Source organism: Topomyia yanbarensis, chromosome 3 (assembly GCF_030247195.1).
Source record: "Topomyia yanbarensis strain Yona2022 chromosome 3, ASM3024719v1, whole genome shotgun sequence".
In the NCBI taxonomy this organism is placed as follows: domain Eukaryota; kingdom Metazoa; phylum Arthropoda; class Insecta; order Diptera; family Culicidae; genus Topomyia; species Topomyia yanbarensis.
Window position 1 is genome coordinate 379,675,214 of NC_080672.1, and position 19,009 is coordinate 379,694,222.

The 19,009-nt window shown below is 39.5% G+C and overlaps 1 protein-coding gene across 4 annotated transcripts in view; it reads left to right on the plus strand.

The window, feature by feature from the left end:
- LOC131692366 (zwei Ig domain protein zig-8-like) overlaps positions 1-19,009 on the plus strand; it is a 428,468-nt gene that overhangs the window by 364,038 nt on the left and 45,421 nt on the right. The window lies entirely within an intron of this gene.

Below are 19,009 nucleotides of genomic sequence, written 5' to 3' on the forward strand. Positions count from 1 at the left end.
AAATTTGGAAGAGTAGTTCCGGCGAAAGACTCGAAATGAGGTGGATGGAAAATAAGTTGTTTTCTCATAGTCCTCGATGTTTGCTGAATTCAGTTGCTTGCAAATCAGAATTTTCACTGAATGAAGCAAAGGGGTCTTGAAGGAAACAACCCTATACTTCGCAAATAAGGCCCCTGTCGGCGACTACACCATCAATCTCTACTCACCAGGCGGGCAGGATACAAGATGCTTCTGCGCACACGGCCGCCTGTTGTCTAGTTAGATCACGTATATATCGATGTGTTAAATGGTTTATTTTTGCCATCAGATAAATATTCAAATCGATCTCCATTGAGCCTGAGGGGATGTCAGTCATCGGAGATACCGTTATATTAGCCAAAATGTAATGTCAGAGGGAACGGAAAATTAATGCAACGAAAAAAAAAGAAAGAAATGGAGTAATTGATACTTAGCTGTGTAACCTCTGTAGTATTAGTAATCAACAAACACGTTTTCGCTGTGTAGCCGGTCATACAGCGAGTTTACAAAGGGTGTTTCCAAAAAGCCACCAGCTATTATACAGGAATTTTCAGTTAAAGTTAAAGACTGTATATAGAAATAATTATTGAAGAGATTTACATTTTTTTACACCAACTTCAACGCGGTATAAGAAAGAAAGCTTCAAACCAAAATGGATGAGCAAATACTTTTTACAATGTCCAGACTATGTAAAATAAAGGTAAGAAGGTTTGATCCGTGGCACTCCAGAACTCTACGAATAGGGCAAGCTTACTTTTTCATGTTTGTAAACATTAAGATGATCGAAAAATATATACGGGAACCCGAGGCTATTCGGACCTACCTAAGCAAATCGCCTTTTTACGTGGATAGATGTGAAAGAATTTATCGGTCAAAGGTTTTAATTGTTAGTTTGAAACCTCAGCTACATTTTGATGCCATAAAAGTTCATTTGCACCATTCCATGGCAGCGCTTGGCGACGATTTGCAAAACTCTACGTTTTTCTACCCTTTTACAATGTAGGGGTAATTCGGACCTCCCTGCGGGGCAATTCAGACCGTTATTTTTTGTACTTTATCTACAATGTAATTATTTTTACCTATGCAATATTTATTGGAAAAACTCCTTAAGGAGCAAAGAAAATTAATTGCGTTACAAAAACCTAATTTGGTTAGTCACAGCCAGTGATGTACCAAATCGGGTTTTTATAATTTTGGGGAAAAAACCCAAGCGTGCACTCAGTGCACCAGCGCGACTGCCGAAAGGTTAAAAATCATTAAATGAACATCATACATTCGATAAAACGAAAAAACCCATATTTCGTCCGGGTTAAAATGATTTGGAAAAAAACCCGGTTAAAACCCAAAAATAAAAACCCGGGAAGATGGAATTTTTCCCATTGGTACATCACTGGTCACAGCTGTCGATTGGCGCATCATGTATTTTCTTAGCTGTCGTGTGCGTAGCCGCTAGCCGCTGAACGATGGTTGATGGAATAGCGGGTTCGAATAGCCCCGTACGCTCATTTCGCATAAAAGTGGTGAGCGTCTTGAAAATATCCTGTACTTTCCCCCAAACAAAACTCATTCCATCAAATAGGAGGCTCATGCTTTCCAGCACACTTACCTGTTATTTTTTCACTATTATTTGTTGCTTTAATCACGGGTTTACCATTATAATGATTTTTGTTTTGAGGATAGCAAAAACAGGAAACACGTTGTATCTCCAACATGGTCTTAATAGCCCCGGGTCGCCTATTTATGACCTGATAGAGACGGTTCGGTTTAATTAGGAACGCTCAGAGCAAAGCGTTATGTCTAACACCTCCTTTGTCGCATACCTCGCAAAAGTTGGTCGATTTTCTACATTCAGAATATGGAGAATTGTACTACTTATGTACTTCATCACTTCAGAGCCTCTCAGATTGATGTCTGAGCTGCCCCAAATGGTGTGATGAGCATTTGCATCACTGCGATTATGAGCGGGAGCGGATTATGATGCAACGCTTTTGAAATCACCAGAAGGAGATGATTTGTTATGCGTGTCTCATATCGCAGCTCACAACTCGTGATATCTGTGTTATTGTTACTGTCGGTAACATAAACAAAAAGTATGTATATTGTTCAGCATATCTACCGTATTAACGAGTCATCTACTTCTGATGATTTCAAAAGCGTTATATCATATTGTAGAATCGTCTTGGTACCCGCGATCAGATGTTTTGCTCTGCTTCTTGCACCTACGAGTGACCAGTGTATACCCGTCGTCATTGTTATCGTCTTCCTCACCGATGTTACTTTTAGTTGATTTGTGGGTGCTAGATGCTGCTTTTGTGGTTGTCATTATGGCCTGAACAAATGCGGCAACCGTTTGTGGTTTAGGTATTGGTATTGGAAACTCTGTTTTGGGTTGCGTTTTCGTCGATGAGTTTCATTCCCATCTGCATCTTTCGCGCAAGGTGTTCCATGGTGAGCTGTCTGATTACAGTACTTGCACGTAGGGGTTTGTTCTTCATGGGTACATAGCGTAGTATGTTTGACAATAGTTAGACGAATTTTAACTTTTATAGGCTAATAGCAGGGAGTAGGTCTTTCGAATCGCAACCTCGCCACAAGAACATCGTTAGGAATACCCTGTAACAAAATTCTCTAAGTATCAGGTGTAACGTATTCTACTTTACCATATTGCGACATGCATTTTGCTAATAGGTCAGAAGGGGTACCCGGTGATAGATCATGTAGTCTTACCTCTATATAATCATTTTCTATAATTTCGGCAATCTTAATTTCAACGTTGTAACTTTTAATCGCGTGTTTTAAGTTTTTCTGCAAACCGAAACGTTCGGTTTGGGTAAACGTGTTAATTCATATCTATACTGCATTGCAAAGATGATGATACTTAAACTAGATGATCTCCGTAAGCTTCAGCTCAATTTTCACCCCCAGAAGGTATTCCACTTCACAAAAAATCTGTCGCATTAAACAAAATTTGAAGTCAACGACTACAGCGTTGGATCGGAGCCGAGCTTTTTCGTCAACTTTACTTAAAAATATTTCATCATTCTTATAAATCAATGTTTCCTTTGTTCTCTAGACAATGCACACTACATCGAGAGGCTGGCAGTTGCCGTTCATTTGGCTCGATTCTAGGTCTGACTCGGCCAGAAGTAGAAAGTAGACTGAACCGACAACGTTATGTTATGTGGAGAATTTTACGTAATTCTTATTTCTTCAGCGTCACATTCGAATAGGATATTAAATATATTACTACAAACCCATGGTGGCGATCTGCATCGTCATTACTCAGTGGAACCAATTTCAGATGTCCAGGATGACAAACAACCTGAATCAAGCTCTTAGTTCATAGAGTATTATTCATACTCAAAACAATTATATAAGCTCTCCTGTAGCTCAGTGAATCTCAACTGATCAAAGAAAATACCTAAACTCCGGCCCTGGCGGGTAAGCGTTGTGAACTCACGCGACAATAGTCACCGGATCCGTGAAAACCATCAATTTGCGTCATTCGCACATGTGCAAAAATATGCCACTGCGAAATGTGGTCCCCGACGCGTGCGTTTTTTCTCTTGCGAGAGCAAGCTGTTCGCTTTCAACCAACTTCCCCTTCCCCTCTATCATGCATCATTTTCTTCCGAGCTGAAAACATACCATTTTTCCATTTTCCGCTGATGCTGAACAGAATTTAACTGGTCAAGTGGGACCAGATTACAGCTTCCGTCGGCACTAGTCTCGCGTTCCGTTTTGCCGATGGAAACCCGACGAAGAGCTTTTTCCGAGAACGGTAAGGGTTTGTTTTTGCAGCACGGTATGCGACTAAGCCTGACTTCCGTTCTCCAGTGTTGTTTGAGTGGGCGGTAAAACCGAAGAATGGCCCTTTGTACATCACTTCAAGGATTTTCCTTGATTGAGATGTGATGGTTACAAAAGTGCAGTCAAAGCTGTGCGTGGGTACAGAGCGCAAATCTGCAAAGTGGTGCTGCAGAAAGTGTTTTTGTTCAGGTTTCAGATCGAAGTTGCTTTTATTTCATACCATCATAGAGGAATTCGAGTCAGCCATCTTTATTTAACGCTTTTGCTTGAATGTGATCGTTGGGGCTTTCGATTCGATTTTTCGTTGCGCCCAAACAGAAGTATTTCACCATTTTTAGATAATTTTCAACATATTGGTTATTAGAAACGAAGCAATGATGCTGATCCCAATTTATAAGAATTTTATCGATTGTAAGCCGTGTAAATTATTAAATAGTGCGGCAACCTTCCTATTAGGCCCACAATATGTTCTTTACCCTAGGTTGGAAAGGTAATTGAAATCAACTCTTTATATTTCAGTTGGTCGTATAAAAGTGGGTCCAAATATTTACTTTTGGATAGAGTTTACTCGATTGAACCGAACTCAGAAATTCTAGCTCTTTATCCTAGTTTCTGTTTGTGAAGCTCCGAATTGTTGTAATGTATATTAGCTATCAAAGCAAAAAAAATGAAATATTTATTCGGATGCTTCAAACTGAGCTTACTTGGGAGCAGAGCGAAGAAAAAACAATTGAACTCAATTACCAATTAAATACAAAAAAGTTTTGTGACACCAATTATAACAAGGACCAATATATCGCTATACTCTTGTACAAATTCACCGACATATAGTTAGACAACTAACCTGAATTTCAGAAATATTGACTGCCAAATAAAAAAAAACAAAATGAAATAAATAAAGTCCAACATACCATCCGCAATAAAATTCAGTCTCCAACTCGATTTAGTTACGAAAATGCTTCAAAAACAACCCCTCTCAAACGAGCAAAACTTTTATTTTTTTAATTTTCAGTGGATTTTATTTTTTTTATTTTTTTGCGCTATCTCTTCCAGACTGCAACTCAATTTCCCCAGCTGCTAAATACAGGCAATGTTGCAATGTTTTAAAAGCATTTTTCCCACTCGTTGATCCAATTTGCAGTGGGCAATTTTCACTCGTGGTGTCTCTCGCACCATCAGCTCCACCGACGACTGTTCTATGGCGAAGTGGATCGGTGTTTGTGTGCATTCCACTGCTTGGCCTGTGTCAAATTGCCGAACTTTCCGGGTATTTATTCGCAAATAGTGTGATGCAACGACATTTTGTAAGCGTCGGAACGTTACCCGGAATGGGAACTGTTTTTTACATAGTCTGTTCCAATTAGAATTTTGTCGTTTCTTTTTAATTACTATAACGCTAGTGTTGGTGTAGTGAGAAAGTAATAGTAAAGTTTAGATCCAGAAGGGGGCTAATTGGGGTTCATCAACACCTTCAAAGATATCGAATATGGATTGCGAGAAACGTGAAAACAAATTCTGCACCCTGCTGTAACAATACGAGTACTCCGAATTATAACTGAATGTATTTTAGCTTTTCGGATTACTAGATTTTGGACCGCCAGTCTCCAATCTGCTTCTACACCCGCGCGAGCATCTTCTTTAATAGCACACTGCCAACGAGTCAGGTCTCGAATAGTCTATCGCACTTCCTCTTGCACGGGTGGATCCACAGCTTGTCCATCATCACGAATCCTCATTTTACTTGCAGCTTCTCTACTCTTTTATGATTCCAAAAGCAACTCAAAGTGCTCTTTTCACCTGTCAGCCATTCTTGTACGATCATCACATCACAAAGTACAGAAAAGTCAAAATGGTCATAAACACTTATAAGCTTGGTTATAGGTTATTCACATTTAACAAGGACAATATATGTTTCTAACTATGATGTACTGCATTTCTTTCCTAAATGTTGTGCAGCCGGACTAAATGTTAACAAATATTATATTAACCACAAATTTGATGAGCAAGATTTAAGACTCCTGATTAAATTGGATAATACCTACTAACGGAGTGTTTAAAATGTACGGCATATTGTGGAATATTTAATAATCATTAAATTACTTCGAACTTCGTCTAAAGTTGAGCAGGAATAGTAAAATTACACATGATTTTCAATCTTTGCGAAGAAATGAGTATCCCGCTTTAATGCTTTAATGATCTGGACAGATTAGTTCGCTGCAATTATTCCGAGTATGGCGAATAAAGTTTTATTCGGAATATCGTCCAAATGAATCTTGACAGTTGACTTCAATTGATTTATTCTAATTTAGCCGAGATTTTTTTTTGCAACCGTGCAACCAAAAGTGATTTCAAATTTTGTTAAATGAAAAAAAATCACTATTTTTACATTTCTTACAAAAGAAATGTATAGGATTCGCTCAAACTTTGAAAACTTTTTCCGAGGCCCGGAGGGCAGAGTCTCATATACCAATCGACTCAGCTCGACAAATTGAGACAATGTCTGTATGTGTGTGTGTGTGTGTGTGTATGTGTGTATGTATGTATGTACAAAATGTCATGTAATTATCTCAACAATGGCTGAACCGATCTTAATGAAATTAGTTTCAAATGAAAGGCCTAACGTTGCCATTTGACACTATTATTTTTGATTTTCGATATGTTGTTTACTTTCTGAGATATGGGCGATTTTGTCAAAACACAGCAGGTTTTTTGCGAATAACTTTCGAACAGTACAATATTGTTCCACAAGCTGCACATAAGTAGAAAGCTTGTAAAAATACCTTTCTAACAAGCTATAGATTGTCAAAATCCGTACACGAGCGGCGGAGATATTAAACATTTTGTATTTTTAGTCCTTGCTTACCAATTTCCACTAATTAAAAATGAGATTGTTTCATACAGAGTATTGCTTTACTGGCGTTTTAGGGGCAAAACTAAACCGATTTTGAATTTCGGGGTATGAAAACACATCTCCGTGATTCAAGGAATTCGATGTTGAGAACATTTTGTGAATTACCTTTATAATAAATTAACTATTTCTCAAAAATCAATATATTAGTTCACTTCAAAGACAAAATAATGTGTTGATAAAGAAACAGTGAGTTCTAGTATTTATTCCTTGGATTAGGCATTGCGTTCAATCATGAGGTAAATGTTGGATGGTATATCAATACACAGATCAACAAGTAATTCACCTTGTGAGATAAAAGATTTCTCATATAATTATACTCGTGGCGTCACCCAAAGAAACTGTATGTTTGAAGCCCAAAAATCTAGCGAAAATTTAGCTCTTTTGCAAGATTTAGGATATACTGGTTATGGCGCAAAAATTATTACTTACATTATTTATGATAAGAATGTAAGAATCAATATATCATAATAATATACCTATAAAAATAATGTCACTGCATTAACCATCATTTGCCATTCCTCAACCCCTCCCCCCACCATCTCTCTCTCTCTCTCTCTTCTATCGCATCTACCTAGCTATTTCTGTATCCATTTCTAAGTTGTTTGATAATATCTTCTGTCAATCTGAAATATTTATTAATTGTAATTGCGAAGGTTTGAGAAAACAAAACTATTATTTGTCTGCTGCTACATCAATTCAACTTTAATTCAATTGTATTCGAAGCCTGTATCTATACTATAATTAAGGATATTTATGGCTATATCAGAAAATATTTGGCTTAACGGGGTAATATGAAAGTTTGACGATGAAAATTTTCAAAAGAGACATTCCACGTGCGATATTTAAACTATTCGTATCTCTATTGAATTTTGAATGAACTATATGCTCAAAGACTGAAAGCTGAAGCCAGCAGGATTGGACTTGCCATAAACGTTTCGAAGACAAAATACATGAGAGGAAGAGGTTCTAGAGACGACAATGTGAACCTCCCATCCCGAGTTCGGATTGACGGTGACGAAATCGAGATGTTCGACGAATTCATGTATTTGGGCTCACTGGTAACCGACGACAATGATAACAGCAGAGAAATTCAGAGACGGATCTTAGCGGGAAATCGTGCCTACTTTGGACTCCAGAGGACGCTCCGGTCGAACATAATTCGCCGCCGCACGAAATTGGTTATCTTCAAGACGCTGATTAGATCGGTGGTCCTCTACGGCCACGAGACCTGGACTATGCTCGTGGAGGACCAACGCGCCCTTGGAGTTTTCGAACGAAAGGTGTTGCGTACCATCTATGGTGGCATGCAGATGGAAGACGGAACGTTGCGCAGACGAATGAGCCATGAGTTGTATCAGCTGCACATTTGTTGTATTGGTACGAACTTTCATGAAAAATAACGGATCAAAGACAAAAAATATCCACAAATTAGATCCAGGAAAAGAAGTCTCCCAAAGTACCCACTCTCGATGGGGGATGCAACTACAATGTGCCTTCTAACTTATCGTCGTCCATATCTGGATATACTGAGTAGTTTGAACCATTTCTTTTTCACAGTATAGGTCTGTATAAGACTTAATTATCCATATTTCCTGCACGAGAATTCCGAACGAAACAACATGAATATGGATGAAGGATGAATGGAAATAGACTGCATTGCAATCAACTGAATGCACGGCTTTTATGCTATCGACGTAGCCAAGACATTTCGCGCTATTTACTTCAATGCAAATAAAAACTTTGAAATATCTACCTGTCTCATTCACGAATCGCATTCTCCCTGTCGTTCTCTGTTCAAGGGGCTTGAAAGCACATATGACCTTGTCTCACTTTACTATATTCAATTGCGCGTTAAAATACTGGACCAGTAATATCTATTCTGTACATAAATCTTATTTTCGGGAAGATGTGACCAAAAAGTAAACTTCGAATTCCAAAGCAAATTGAACGTTCCAGGTTCCTGATAACTAATTAAGGTCCAACAATAAAGTAGAAACATCATATAGTCTTAAAACGACGCCGTCAAGTAAAGAAGCATGAAAACAAAAAGAATAAAACCAAAAAACGATGGAAGCCCTAGAAAGTCCATTGCATATTTCTTAGCCTTTTCTCAGAAGATGGGATTTTCAAAAACATTTCAAAACTTTCTGATGCAATGGTTCTCAAATTCGTACAATCCGGTTTATTCATTTTCTTTATTCAAAAATGTTTTGAGCTTCAAATATATTACCATTTCATTTTAATTAATTATTTCATTCCGCATCTTTTTATTCGTTTTGTTCATCTGCGTTCATTTTACTTATTTTTTTCGTTTCATTCTTTGGATTCACTCTGATCAGTTTATTCATGTTGTGCATTTTACTCATATCATTCATTTAACTTATTTTATTCATTGTTTTCATTGTATACATTTTATTCGTTTTTTCCAGTTTATTCATTTTGTTCAGTTTCTTCATTTTAATAATCTGACTACTTTTTCAGTTTTAATCATTTCATCCAAATAATTTATTTGATTCGATTTATTTCTTTGTATTAATTTATAACATTTTATCATTGTTCAATTTTTCATTTTAATCAATGCGTTTAATTCTTCTCATTTTCTTCTTTTTATTCATTTTATCATTTCAGCTCATTTTGTTTATTTGATTCGTTTGTTTTATTTATGCATTTCATTAACTTTTTTACTTTATTCATTTTGTTCATCCATTCTTTTTATTCATTTGATCCATTTCATTAATTTGTTTCATTGTATTCACTGGATGAATTAAATCAATTAAATTCATTTGATTCATTTGATTAATTTGATTCATGTGATTCATGTGATTCATGTGATTCATGTGATTCATGTGATTCATGTGATTCATGTGATTCATTTGATTCATTTGATTCATTTGATTCATTTGATTTATTTGATTCATTTGATTCATATGATTCATTTGATTCATTTGATTCATTTGATTCATTTGATTCATTTGATTCATTTGATTCATTTGATTCATTTGATTCATTTGATTCATTTGATTCATTTGGTTCATTTGATTCATTTGATTCATTTGATTCATTTGTTTCATTTGATTCATTTGATTCATTTGATTCATTTGATTCATTTGATTCATTTGATTCATTTGATTCATTTGATTCATTAGATTCATTTTATTCATATCTTTAATTTTATGCATTTCATGTTCAGTCATTCGTTTTATTTCATTCAATTTGTTAGTATGAGTCAATTTATTCTATTAATCTTTTAACTATTTCTAAATATTATCTTAATTTTTATGTAATAACCTAATCTAATTTGATTCGTGTATATTATAATTTTGATTTCCATTAATTTTTCTACTCATTTTATGAATTTAAAAACCTATTGTTTCATTTTTTGCTTTACTTTTTTATTTCGATCGTTTTGTTGATTTCTATAATTTATTCAGTTTATTCGAGATTTTATTCGTGCAAGACTAGAAACTGTTTTCATCCCACCTCTAGTTGGGTGCCTACTTCTCGTGAGTTCTGCAAACTAATCCAATAGTGAAATGTGTAAGAAATGTCTCATCTCACTGCTAGGTGAATTAAATCGGTTTTTCATTCCTATTCCATCGACATTACTATCCTATCATTCAAAATTTGTCATCTGGTTAATATAAACTTGACACAATTTAATAAATTGCATTCAACGACATTTAAATCAAACATGATTTACGAAATTCAACGTCATGTGAAATTAAAAATAAATCTAAAACCTTTTTAGATGCTCGTATATGTCACGAGCAGAACACGTAAATTTTTACGATTTTTCCTAGTTCTGTGCAATACTAAAAAGCTCCCCTGAGTTGAACTTGAACAAGGACTGGCTTATGAATATTTTAAAATGTATTGTATTCCACAAGACAAATTGTTTTTGGTTTAGTAATTGAATAAACAGAAAGCATGAACCTCTAATGTCATAAACCATCACCAAACATTATTCTCCCTCAAATGTTAAGGATATCAAACATTTTGGATTAAAACCATTAACTACATACATTAACATCTCCCAAATTTTAAATATGAATAGGGGAACATGGGGAGACTTGACCAGTTAAACCTACGTAAATATCTGAAAACGTGTTCAATCTTCCATAACTCATTGAAATGTAATGTGCAAAAATATTATGCATATTATTTATTTTTTTTTTAGAATTTATAATTTACTTTTTCAAAAGTTATAAAAGTTTTTCTGTGATCGTTTTTTTCTGGTCAAGTCTCCCTACCGCGGGGAGCCATGACCAAGAGAATTTTGAAATATCAGAACAAAAAACAATGGCTTAAAACATGCTGTTATCATTTTTCCCATATTGTTGAGGTCCTTAGTACTAGTTAAAAATATAAAACGATTGTTATTCGGGACAGCCGCTCTCCAGATGCCGGTCACCCTATGGTTGATAAGGAGATAAGAAACTCACACATATAAACCGTTGCAATAGTCTCTACCTAGGTGATATAGGCGATCACTCACAATCTAGTGAAATGATCAGATATAAAACGACAGTTGTCAACGCTACAATATTTTTTTTTCTTACGAGCTAAAATTAGTACGGTTTTTGGTAAAATTGTTGGACAGAGGACAGACAGATTAAAATTAAGGACTAGAAATGTAAGTCATTCTAAAATATAATGAATTAAAATTGAATTGTAATCATAATCAAAATTTATAAAATTACAGCTAAAAGCAAACTCTAACCTAACCCCTGAGTTTCGCTATACGGATCCGAAAGAATCCTCTCGCCTCTACCAACAAACTTTTAGATTTCTAACGTTAGAAATCGGTCGGATTTTCAAATCGTTGGTTACTTGGTAGGACAATACCACGAAGGAAGAAATACAGCCAACGCGATGGCGAACCGATGCCCATGCGGTCTTCCCGATGCAGGCAAAATGGTGGAATGTGAAAGATGTCTGATCTACCATCACTTCTCTTGTGCTAACGTCAACGATAACATCGCTGCGGATGATCGTCATTTCATTTGTACGTACGGTAGCAAATCCGGAAGGTCATCTTCATCTAGCACACGAGCTGCTAGGACTGCGCTCGAGCTACAGCTCCTCGAAGAGAAAAAGCAAATGCAGTCTCGTCAACTGGCAGATGAAGAGTAACGAGAAAAGGCTTTACGAGATAAAGCACTTCGATTGGAGCAGGAATATCTCGTGAAAAAAGATGAAGTGCTGTTCGCACAGCTTGATGAACAAGAAGAAGCAGATAGTGTGAGAAGTGCACGGTCAAGTCGTGATGCACGGAGGATAATGGATTGAGTACAGAGCCAGTCAGTTCCGACAACAAGTGTTGGTACCGGGAATATGCAAACCCCCACCAACCTTCAGTCTCGAACTGGAACTATTCCAAAAAGATTTCCGTTAGTAAAACCGATTTCCATCGATCGCGCTGACTCAGATCTGAACGTCGCGATGCCAGTACCTATGAAAGATAAAGTCGATGGCAGAATGACAGTAATGGCTCCTGTTTCCAAAGCGAGCCGCATATTATCCCCGCAACCAACAGAAAGCGACCTGACCAACGAACTTAAGGAACTCCAGCAAAGGATGGAAGTTCTACAACTACGCTTACGAGGGTCGTCACGACAGGCAGATGTCCAGAGTACCCAGATGCAGTTGACAAAGAGGCAGCGATTGAAGAACAAGTCGGACAGCTAATCCAGCATCATCGTCAGCAACTTTCATCAGTGCAGTTCCAGAGCTTCGTGACAGCAGGTAATCCAGCCCTATACTAGAGCAGACACCGCTTTTTATCAAGTAAATCCAACGATCGAGCAGTAAGCTCTTATCAATGTTCCGGTAAGTCAGGCACTGGTGAGTACAGCGACTGTGGCTCAAGTGAATTATACGACCGCATCACCAATTCACACGACCGCTCAAGCCGCATGTCAGATCTCATTAATTGATGAACTAACGCCATTGACAGTACCATACACACCCATCTCACGACCGCTTAATGTTTCAGCGGTATTTCAACCATTAAATATAAGCACCCCTCGGACTCTGGTGAACTCTACTCGTCCCTCCGTGCAAACTGTGTCTAGTTATCTATCGCCAGTGGTTTCTCCAATTGTACATTCGTCTGCTGCAGTACAGCATCAGCTCTTCAACGGTCCAAACAGTCAGCAGCTTGCGGCAAGGCATGTCGTTCCCAAAGAGCTTCCAATTTTTTCGGGCGATCCTGCCGATTGGCCACTGTTCCTGAATAGCTACCAGAATTCAACCGAGATGTGCGGATTTTCCGATGGAGAAAATATGATGCGTCTTCAACGATGTCTGCGAGGAAATGCTATGGAGGCAGTGAGAAGCTACTTGATGAACCCCTCATCAGTGCCAATAGCAATCAACACCATGAAAACACTGTACGGACGACCAGAACTTATAATTAATTCACAAATACGCGGTATGCCTATGCCAAGACCAGAAAAACTTGAAACTCTTATTAGTTTCGGTCTAGCGTGTCAAAATCTTTGTGCGCATCTAGAATCAGCAGGACAGTTAGCACATCTAGCCAATCCATCGTTACTACAAGAGTTGATCGAAAAACTCCCACCCAACCTGAAGCTAGATTGGGCTATTTATAAACGTAATTTTCCTATAGTTGATCTCACAACGTTCGGTAGCTACATGGCCAATCTAGTGCCGGCTGCCAGCGATGTAACTTTTACGCACGTGGTCTATGGTTCTCATGCAGCGAAGTTGGATAAAAGGCACCCAAAGGAAAAGATGTTTGTTAACACCCACGTAATCGAGGGAGCCGAGAAAAAGGAAATCCAGTACAACGAAAGTAAACATGTTGATAGAAGGGATATCTTGGTGAAGCCGTGCCTAATCTGTGAGAGGTCAGGGCATAAATCAAGGGAATGTGAGCTATTTCGAAAAATGAGTTTGGTTGATCGTTGGAAAGCGGTACAGCAACGTCATATATGTCGACGGTGTTTAATGGCCCATGGAAAATTCCTATGTAAGGCATCAGTTTGCGGATCTAATGGCTGTCAGGAGCGGCATCACTGGCTACTGCATCAGATAAACCAGATGTATCATCGAAGGTCGACGATACCTCAAAAAAGAATTCGACAGTTGCGATTCACCACCAACTTGAGCATGCAGTTCTATTCAGAACAATTCCTGTCACTCTCTATGGAGGTGGTAAATACATTGACACCTACGCCTTTTTAGATGATGGCTCATCTACAACCCTAATTGACTCAAGGATAGCTGAAGATCTAGGAGTATCAGGTGATGTACATCCGCTTTGTCTGCAATGGACCAATGGTATCCAGAGAATCGAGAACAATTCTCGGCTGGTTAGGCTGAGCATCTCAGGGGCTACGACCCAAAAGCGGTACGAAATGAAGGGGGCTCACACTGTGAAGAATTTGAACCTACCAGTTCAAACGCTGGCTGTCGAAAGGTTTGCCGAAAAATATGCACATATTCGAGGATTACCAGTCCGTAGTTATGTGCAAGCATCACCTGGAATCCTTATCGGTTTAGATAATTCGCATTTGAAAGCAGTGCTGGAACTACGAGAAGGTGATCAGGATGAACCGAATGCTGCTAAAACAAGGCTTGGCTGGACAATCTACGGGAAGGTATCAGAAGGCGTAGCATCCAGAGCACATCGTCAGTTACACGTGTGTGCCCGAATGCCGAACGAAGAGCTCCATGATATGGTTAAGCGATTCTTTTCTGTAGAAAGCGCGGATGTAGCGGTTGCTCCTATGTTGGAAGGTGAAGGAGATAAACGTGCCAGGGAAATTTTAGAACGGACGATAGTTCGAACCGCTTCAGGCCGCTTCCAAACAGGCTTGCTTTGGAAACACGATTACGTCGAGTTCATCAACAGTAGGCCCATGGCGGAACGTAGGCTTCAATGCTTAGAGCGTCGTTTTTTTGCAAATCCTGAGTTGAACGCGAAAGTGAAAGTACTTATCAGCGAGTACCAAAGCAAGGGCTATGCACATAGAGCCACCAATGAAGAGCTTGGCGGCTCAGATCCCAAGCGGGTTTGGTATTTACCACTCTTCGTAGTCGTCAATCCTCGAAAACCAGCGATAGTCCGGTTAGTATGGGATGCTGCTGCGAAGATTGGAAATCAATCCTTCAACTCAATGCTGTTAGCAGGTCCCGATCTGCTTACTTCTCTCCCATCGGTGTTGTATATGTATAGACAACGACAGGTTGTTTAAGTGCGGACATAAGGGAGATGTTCCACCAGGTGCAGATACGACCAGAGGATCGACAAGCACAGCGGTTCTTGTGGAGAGATGATCCGAAACATCCATCACAAGTCTTCGTGATGGATGTAGCGACATTCGGTTCCACCTGCTCCCCTTGCGCAGCTCAGTATGTTAAAATCAAAAATGCTGAGGAGTACGTCAAACAGTTTCCGCGAGCAGTCAACGCTATCATTAAAAACCACCATGTTGACGACTGTCTGGACAGCGTGGACACCATCGACGAAGCTGTAGTGTTGGCAGAGCAGGTTAAGTTAGTCCATTCGAAGGCTGGATTCGATATACGAAATTTGCTGTCAAATTCTAGTTACGTTCTAGCACGGGTTGGGGACCACAAAGCGGAACCAATCAAGAGCTTCAGGTCAGACAAAGCCCAGGATTATGAACGTGTATTGGGAATGGTCTGGATACCAGAACACGACATCTTCGTATTCGACGGACTTTTTAAGGAAGAGATCCAATCATTGCTCGACGGAAATGTTACTCCTACGAAACGTCAGGTACTGCGGGTCGTCATGAGCATTTTCGATCCACTCGGATTGGTGGCACCTTTCGTAATTCACGGAGAAATACTTGTCCAAAATATTTGGCGGTCAGGTATTTCCTGGGATGATCGCATTCCTGACGAATTACTTTCTCACTGGCAGCGCTGGACCCTACTCCTGCTACAACTTAAGGAAATATCTATTTCTCGGTGCTATTTTCCCGGCTATGATCCACGAAGCTATGATAACATCGAACTTCACACGTTTGTGGATGCCAGTGAAGATTCTTATGCTTGTGTATCCTACTTTAGAATGGTAGATCGAGGGGAAATTCACTGTTCGCTCGTTGCTGCCAAGACAAAAGTGGCTCCTTTGAAACCATTGTCCATCCCAAAACTGGAGCTTCAAGCAGCCGTCATAGGAGCTCGAATGGCGAAGAATATTGTTGAAAATCACACCATAAAAGTAAAACGGCAGGTGATGTGGACCGATTCCAGCACGGTATTGTCTTGGCTACGGTCGGACGTGCGGAAATATCGTCAATACGTGGCGTTTAGAGTTTCAGAAATTTTGGATCATACTGCCGTGAATGAATGGCGCTGGGTTTCATCAAAATGGAATGTCGCTGACGATGCCACGAAATGGGGCAAGGGCCCTAGAATCGATAGTAACAGTCGTTGGTTCAAAGCACCAGAGTTCATAAACCGCCTTTCGGAATTCTGGCCAGACCAGGTTTTTCCTCCTGCTGGTACAACTGAAGAACTCCGTCCAGTACACGCTCATCGAGGAATCCGTATGCAGCAGCTATTGAATTTCGGAAGATTTTCCAAATTGGTTCGTGCGGTTGCTTACGTGTACAAATTCATCAATGTTCTTCAGCGTAGAGTGCATGGCAAATCATCCGAAACATCGAAGTGGTTGAGCAGGGAGGAAATACTAACAGCAGAGAGAACAATCTGGAAGCAAATACAGTTCGAGGAGTATGCCGACGAGATCCTCGTCATTAGTAGGAATCAGAAGGTACCCTTGGAGAAGCGTGAACGTTTGGATTCGAACAGTAAACTCATCAAACTTTCACCGTTCTTGGACGATCGCGGAGTTTTACGTATGGAAACGAGGATGGCAAACGCCGATCATCTACCGTACGATTTCAGATTTCCCATCATTCTGCCGAAAAATCGATATGGTACTCACCTCATAGGCGATTGGTATCATCGGAAATACAAACATCACAGCAACGAAACCGCAGTCAATGAGATGAAGCAGAGGTATCACGTATCGAGGCTACGAGTGGCTTTCAAAAGCGTTCGAAAGCTTTGCAATTGGTGTAAGGTGTATAAAGCGAAACCACAAATTCCGAGGATGACACCGCTCCCTCTCGCAAGATCCACACCATACGTTCGAGCATTTTGTTATGCTGGAGTCGACTACTTCGGTCCACTTCTCATAAAACAAGGTCGAAGTGAGGTGAAACGTTGGGTAGCGCTCTTCACCTGCTTAACAATTCGAGCAGTACATTTAGAACCTGTATCTAGTTTATCCACCGAGTCCTGTAAAATGGCGATCCGAAGGTTTGTTGCACGGTGGGGAGCTCCAATGGAAATTTATACCAAGGTACCAATTTCCTGGGCGCAAATCGCGAGCTGCTGCAGGAATATCAGGAAATCAACAATAATCTAGCTGCTTCATTCACCAATGCGGTAACACAATGGCGTTTCAATCCACCTTCCTCGCCACACATGGGGGGTGTATGGGAACGATTGGATCGTTCTGTAAAGTGTGCACTTGCCTCCCTATCAACGATGCGGAAACCAGACGATGAAACATTTGGTCGAGGCCGAGTCGATGGTCAACTCAAGACCTCTCACTTATATGCCAATAGCCACTGAAGATCAAGCAGCGCTAACACCGAACTGCTTTCTAATGCTAAGTACCAGTGGTGTCAATCAGCCAGCTGTAGGAATTGCGGTGAGCCAATGCCAAAGCAGTTCTAGCTGGAATATCTGCCAGTGTCTTTTGGACCAGTTCTGGTGTCGCTGGATAAAGGAGTACTTGCCGACAATAGCCAAGCGTACTAAGTGGTTCGAAGAGAGTAAGGCGGTGGAAGCTGGTGACTTGGTCGTGATAGTAGAGGATCATCAACGGAATGGATGGACAAGAGGAAGAGACGGCAGAGCACGCAGTGCAGATGTGAAAACAGCAACAACAGTGCTGCGGCGACCGGTGGCGAAGCTGGCAGTCCTCGAGGTTAATGGTACAGCTACAGAAATCTCCAAGCAATACGGGTTGGGGGATATTCGGGACAGCCGCTCTCCAGATGCCGGTCACCCTATGGTTGATAAGGAGATAAGAAACTCACACATATAAACCGTTGCAATAGTCCCTACCTAGGTGATATAGGCGATCACTCACAATCTAGTGAAATGATCAGATATAAAACGACAGTTGTCAACGCCACAATATTTTTTTTCTTGCGAGCTAAAATTAGTACGGTTTTCGGTAAAATTGTTGGACAGAGGACAGACAGATTAAAATTAAGGACAAGAAATGCAAGTCATTCTAAAATAAAATGAATTAAAATTGAATTGTAATCATAATCAAAATTTATAAAATTACACCTAAAAGCAATTTTCATTTTTCATGTAAGAAAAAGTAGTTGAAGGGTATAAGAACGAGGCATTATTGAGAGATTAAAAAGAGATACCGCATATCACAATTGACAGATTCCAGTGTATTAGGCTTTGTTTCTTATACTCTGCTTGTAAGTCACTTTACGTTGTAGTTATGGTTGTGGTCAGCCGTAACTGCGACCAGAGTGAATTGAGCGAAGACTTTCGGAAAAAATATTTTAAGCTTAGAGGAGAAAAACCATGTCAAATCGAGGATTTTCCTCGTATACCAGAACACTTAAGACCTAAGACGACCCTAGGTGGAATGACACCACGTATATGGCACCCCTATCCCGTTTGCATTGAACTGACATAAGTCAACATCTCAGCGGGCACACAAATTATGGGCCCCACTGACAGTTCAGATTGTTCTGCTCTTTTAGCTTGAAGCTCGTTCTGCACTAATCATACACCGTATGGTATAACTCGATCTTTAGATGTTTGTCGAAAAGTGAAAAAATGGACCGAAAAGTGAAGAAAAGTGTTGTTTTGAACATGTCAGTGAATAACAAAAACTTTTCGCCATGATACCAACAAATTAAACGAACTGGACCATCACAAAGTTGTGTCGAATGAAATCGTTTATGTTTATTGTGGATCGACCTTAACGCGACGTTTTAGATCTTGGCTTTGAAATCATGGCGGCGTAGCAGACACCTGAATGACACTGACTGATTAATGGTAAACAAAAGATATTTGGTCTAAGGATGCTTTGCTGGAGACAAAGTATGTGACTTTTCGAATTGAAGGTTTTCGTGCAGGAAATGAACTGTAGAATGTAAATGTAACCAAAGTTCTCATCCAAAAATTTTGTTCTAGATCAGTGATTTCCAACCTGGCAACCGT